At 45.0% G+C, this 6,225-nt stretch overlaps 1 protein-coding gene across 5 annotated transcripts in view; it reads right to left on the reverse strand.

Moving 5' to 3' along the window:
• Window positions 1-6,219, reverse strand: part of Lrrc42 (leucine rich repeat containing 42) — a 35,573-nt gene extending 29,354 nt beyond the window's left edge. The window contains exons 1-2 of one of the 5 annotated variants that reach the window (XM_013022337.1): window positions 6,025-6,219; window positions 628-687 (exon numbers count right to left, since the gene is read on the reverse strand). The gene's annotated coding sequence lies outside the window, so the exon portion shown is untranslated. Of the gene's footprint in view, window positions 1-413; window positions 556-627; window positions 688-5,247; window positions 5,313-5,549; window positions 5,572-6,024 lie in introns of those variants that run through there. The other 4 variants (XM_013022336.1, XM_013022340.1, XM_013022338.1 and 1 more) reach the window with 4 other exon arrangements.
• Window positions 6,220-6,225: the final 6 nt, after the last annotated feature.

Here is a 6,225-nt window from a genome sequence, read left to right on the forward strand (position 1 = left end):
GGAAGTGGCACTGTGGCTCAAGTGGTAGAGCGCTAGCCTTGAGCTGAAGAGCTGAGGGACAGCGCCCAGGCCCAGAGTTCAGGCCCCACGACCGGACCCCAAAAAATAAAAAAATGTATGAATCCAGGGTCTTGAACTTCTGAGCTTGCTTGCTAAGCTGGGACTCTACCACTTGAGCCACATCTTCAACTTGGTGTTTTGATGGTTTATCTTATTTTATTTTTCAATACCTTTAGGTAGTTGTACAATGGAGTTTCAATTCAACATATCATTTCATGAGTACAATGAATCTTGATCAGTGTTGCCCCTCCCATCATTCTCCTCCTTCAACTATACTAACCCTACCCCTCCCTCAAGTTACCTGGTTCCATCTTTACATATGTACATTGATTATTAGGACTGTATTCACCCACCATTCCTCACTCCATTCATCTGTACTTCCTCTATTTACTGGTCACTTTTGAATCTCACACTGTTCTGCCAAGGATAGCTTCAAACCTTGATCTTCTAAGTCAAGTCCCCTGAGCAGCTAGGATTACAAGCATGAGCAACCAGCAACTGGCTCTAAAAGAACCTTTGAAATAACTGAAACAAAAACAAAAAATAACAAGCATACACCTATGTTACCTGCACACAAACCAGTTGGGAGCTGGGGGTGATGGCTCATGCACAGACCCACTCAGGAGGCTAAAGCAAGAGAAGTAAAAGTAAACAAGTATTTTTGCAGTCAGATGGGTGACTGACATCATATAGCCAAAGACTAATCAGTATAAATGCTTGTTTTCCTGAGAAACTATGAGATTTCAAAACATGCAAGAAATTGCTATGATAAATAAAATGAAGGCATTTCTACAACAATTTAAAGGGAAAAGAAATAACAATCATGATGGTACACATCCATAATCTCAGCACTCAGGAGTCTGAGGCAAGAGAATCCTGAGTTCCAGACCAGCCTAAGCTACATATGACTCAAAGAAAGCCAAAGCCAAAAAAAAAAAAAAAACAAAGGATGTTGGGGCATAGCTCAAGTGCTACAGAGTACTTGCCTAGCAAACTCAATCAAGGTCCTAGGTCAACTTCCAGTACCCAAAATCAGCAAATAATAAGTGAAAGAAGATAGAGGTTAAATTTACTATAATACAGGCCTAATATTGCCTCCAAAAGGCTGGGGTTTTGGGGGGATTTTTTGGCAGTACTGGGGTTTAAACTCAGAGCTAACTGACCCCACTACTGCTGCATCAATGCAGGGACACAATGTGGCCCTGAAGCCACTTACAAGTGTCAGCAAACAAGTGAGTGATTAAAAATGCTGAGTCTCTGAAGATCAAACAATGAATTTGTTTGTGGAATCAGTACTACCCATGCTTCTCCAAAGGATAATTATGTGTATAAAGCACATCACAGAAGAGGGCCTCACCCTGTCCCCACTCATCTCCCTCTGCTCTACTCTTGTGGCCATACCACACCACATAACAAATTGGCTATACTCTCTTGTCCCACTAGAGTTAGCATATTCTACACCCTTTGGCTAGAGGGTCCTTCTCTGCCTCCGTGGCCTAGCTAATTTCTACTCATCATTAACAATCAGCTCAATCATCATTCCCTGGCCTGGGAAATATTCCCTAACCCCTGCACTAAGAGATGCCTGTCTGGTTTTCCCAGAACACCTGGTGATTTTTTATACAACCCTTAGCACCATGTATTATGTTACTGTACTCAGAGTTGCACTGTACTCAGGCAAGGCACAAATCTGATTTGTCACTCTTTCCTAGGTCCAACACAGTGCTTAGTACTAGGTAAAGGCTCACAGATACTTGCTGAACTAAATGAGAGGAAGCATGAGATCTGAAAGGGGAAGATCTAGTACTCTGAGTTGAAGGGCCTGCTGATATGGTTGCTAGGAGGCAGCTCCTCTTCTAGGCAACAGCTGCAGGCTCCTCCCCAACTTGCCACACCCTTCTGCAGGTGGTAGAAGCAGAGCAAATGATGGGAGGATACTGCTATTGGTAGGACCAGGAAAAATACACAACTAGAAGCCAAAAAAACCAAAACCAAAAACAAAAAAAACATCCTGTAACAGTGCCAATGCTTACAACCCATATTCTTGCCAGCATTCAATGTCTGTTGTTACAGGCATGCCTTGCTCATTCTAAGTTCTTCTTCCATTAGGGGAAAGCATCTGGCTCCTCCAACCTTACCTACCTTAATCCTGATTAAAAGGTCTTTGTCCCTGTGGTTGGACACTCAGAACTCTAGATTACTTGAAGATTACAAAGTAGACATCAGTTGCTGGCTACAGTGACTCGTCTATAATCCCAGTAATTTGGGAGACTGGGAGGTTAATGGTCTACAGTCAGTTCAGGCAAATGTTAGTGAAAGTCCCATCTCAATCAATAAGCAGAATGTGGTGGTTCATCGTTGTCATCCTAGCTAACTAGTAAGGAATCTCTATTGGACAAAAACACTAGACTCTATTAAAAATAACTAAAGCACAAAGGACTAGGGCATGGCTCAAGTGGCGGGCCACCTGCATGATGACCACAAGACACTAAGTTCAAACTACAATACCATCAAAGAAAAAAGAAAAAAGGAAGAAGAAATCAGGTATGGCCCTCAAAAGAAATGATGGGATTTTAATATCAGAGGGGCAAATTTTATAGAAGATAGCATTAACAATGGATCAACATACTATTGTTTGAAAAACAAAGTCCACCTAGCTGCTTTGTTCCTAATCCTCAACCATATGAAGTTACCACAAATTTTGGAGTAAAATGGAAAAAGGGATAGACAGATGGATGATCACTTGTGAAGACAATTAAGTCTGATTCCATCCAGCAGAGGGCACAGGCAACTCAGGACCAGAATAAGGATGCTAATCCCTCTCCCAAATCCTGGCAGCTTCAGGTTCTAAGGATCTTATTTTAAAAAAAAAAGAAAAAGAAAAAAAAAGATTATAGCTATGACTATATTTTATCTTTAGACTACTCAACAAGTGCTACTCTCTTTGTAAATGATTCAAAGTCCAATAATTCCCAAAGAGTAAACTATCTGTCCATGCAATACTCCAAGGCCTCTCTTTATCCAGCTATGGTATTTGGGAACTGACCTTGATTCAGGGAATTCTGGTGACCTTTGATTTATAAAACTAAATTTGTAGATCCTGTATTCTGCCAGTAAGGCCCTTCTGGGAGATGATAAGGTACTATAAAATAATCTAATTATTAAATACGTTTAAACCTTTTTTTTTTAATTGTGCTGGTCCTGGGACTTGAACTCAGGGCCTAGTCACTGCCCCTGAGCTTTTGTACTTGATTAGCGCTCTACAGCTTGAGCCCAAGCTCCCCTCCTGGCTTTTTGTTGGTTAATTGGAGATAAGAATTGTACAGACTTTGCTACTTCTCCTGGCTTGGAACCTTAAGTCCTCAGATCTCAGTCTCTTGAGTTTCAAGTAATATAGGCATAAGCCGTTGACACCTGGCTCATGTTTGAATATTTTAAAGTTAAGAACTACAAAGAGGCCTGGCACTGGCGACTCATGCCTGTAATCCTAGTTACTCAAAAGAGTGAGATCTGAGGATCACAGTTCAAAGCCAGCCCAGGCAGGAAAGTCGTGAGACTGATCTCCAATAAACCACCAGAAAACTAGAAGTGGCACTGTGGCTCAAGTGGTAGAGTGCTAGCCTTGAGCTGAAGAGCTGAGGGACAGAGCCCAGGCCCAGAGTTCAAGCCCCACAAGGGGAAAAAAAAAAAAGAACTATGAGGAGGATTCTGCACAAAGTTTCTGTATTGGGCTTTACTTACACATGACTATTTTTCAAGAGACAGGGCCTGATTTATATCATGGCAAAAAAACCATACAAATTGGAAAATTAGAAATAGGTATTTATAAGAATAACAATGTTCAGTACTGATCTGTATTATATAGATTAGATATAAGACATATGAGTATAGATTATATATATATTATATATCTGTATTATATATTAGCTTAACAGAGTGAAAGGCATTCTAGTGGGTTTCCCAACCTATTCAGAGAAGCAGCTTTGTAACTCAAACATCATACAAATATGTTACAATAGTACATGTTCTAGTGTTTAGCCACTGTAAGTAGCTAAAGTTACCACAAAGCATATCATTTCTTCAAATAAATGAAATGTAACCTTAGTGCATTAAATATTCAGTTCTCCACGCCTTCTTTGAATAAGGGGCAAGATAAATGAATTGATAACTAAACACAACTTCTTCAGGCCTTGAAGCCAGTTTACCAAGAAAAAATTAGGGGACAGAAGGAGCAGGCAACAGCGAAAAATGCTAAAATTTTCAGCGGAGTCTACTGCTATCTAATTTTAAAAGAAAAAGAGGAAAACACCTAACTTTAGTAAAGTAAGTTAAAAATCCCCTAAGAACAACAGATTATAACAAGGATGTTAATGACACTGAGTATAATGGCAACCCCTTATTAAGTACCTCCAGCTGCCAAGCATAGTGCTATGTACTATATAAAATGACCTCATGTAATCACCAATCCTATGAGGTCAGTATTGTTCCTTAATAGAAGAAGCTCAGAGAAATGAAGTCACTTACTTAAAAAACAGAGCTATAGCTAGTTAAATGGCACAGCCTAAATTCAATCTCTAGGCTATATTATTCCAAAGCACACGCTCTTTCCACTGTATCCACTGTTTCTCAAGAATAAAAACATGACATCAACCTTTAGAATTAAGAAAACGTTAAAATTTAATCTCCCCACCTGTTTGATCCCTGATACTCAACTGGCTCAAGCTGGGAGGAGAGGGAGGACAAAGGGGAGATTAAAAAACAAAAACAACAAAAACAAAAACAGTGGGCTTCTGAGGAAAGAGTTGGTGGAACAAAGCCAGGGTAGAGTCACCATGAAGGCTCCCTTCTGCTAGGGCAGAAGTTAGCTACATCCACATTCCAGGAAAACATGTCAACTCATGATATTCGGGCCAAGACTGCAGACCACCTTTGGTTTATTTGAGAATACAGTATTTAGACATTCTCCAACAAAAAAACCTGAACAGAAACTCATTGGAACACGACTACCTAAAATCCATCTTCATTGTTCTGTCTTCGCCATCATTCAATTTTCAATTCTCCCCGACTTTCTTTTTCCTGTAATTGCACTCCCCCACCTGCCTTCTCACCCAAGCCCCAGAAGCTCACCCCAAGTCCAGCCTCCCAGACCCCCCCTCCCCGCTCCCAGACCACGCTAAGCTCTCTTACTGATATCTTGATACTCTCACCAACTCGACAGCTTCTCGCACAAAAATCCGGTCGTTCCACACGTCCAAATTCCCACCCCCCCCCCGCCTCCCAGACTTCGGACCTTCCCGATCTTTCGAGACCCCTCAGAAACGTGGCTCCCAGTCCCCCACACCCAACCCCACCCGCCTCCACCTGCCTCCCCTCTCCGCCACTCTACTCCCCCCCCCACGACCCTTTCTTGCCTTTCCCCCCACCCCGGGAGCTTCCCTCCGGCGAAGACCCGCATCTCTCCAGCCCACGCCTCGCCCGGCCTACTCAACCTTCGAAACCCGCTCCCTTCACGTCTACGCCATCCCCAACTTCACAACCACAGCCCCAACTTCTTTCTTCCCTGCCCCCCCCCCCGCGACCCTACCGCTTCCCCTATTCCAGGACTAGTTCCTTTCCTCCGTGCACCCCTCCAATCCCATTCCTTCTCCACTTCCTCAATACAGCAACCCTTCAGCCCACCCCCCTCGATCCCCAAGCAAGCCCCTCCGAGCCAACCCAGCTCCCCCTGGCCCCGAACCCCAGTTCCCACACGCCCACACAGCTGACCCCTGCACACCGAACCCACCCTCAAACCTGTCTCCCGCCCCCCTTCGTCCCCACCGCCCCCCCTCCCCTCTCCCTTGGGCCCCCACACCCCATCCCCGGAGGCCTGCTCCTCACCCACCCGCCCCTCCCTCAGCCCCACCCCCACCTCACACGCAGCCCGGGGCTCAGCGAGCGGCCCAGCCCGCGGCCGCCACCTACCTGTGCCCCAGCCCGGGGCAGCGAGCGGCGGCAGCACCTCGGCGGCGACTCCTTCCTCTCGCGGCGCAGCTGACGGGAGAAGCGGCTCGGCACCCGGGCACAAAGCTGGCGAGGGTGGGACACCGAGAGGGTCGCAGGAGGGAGGGGCTGGGGGCGACCTGGCGCCGTGGGACCCGCGGGACTGACGGGGCGGGGGAGCGG

Source organism: Dipodomys ordii, unplaced genomic scaffold, assembly GCF_000151885.1.
Source record: "Dipodomys ordii isolate 6190 unplaced genomic scaffold, Dord_2.0 Scaffold61, whole genome shotgun sequence".
NCBI classification, from domain to species: domain Eukaryota; kingdom Metazoa; phylum Chordata; class Mammalia; order Rodentia; family Heteromyidae; genus Dipodomys; species Dipodomys ordii.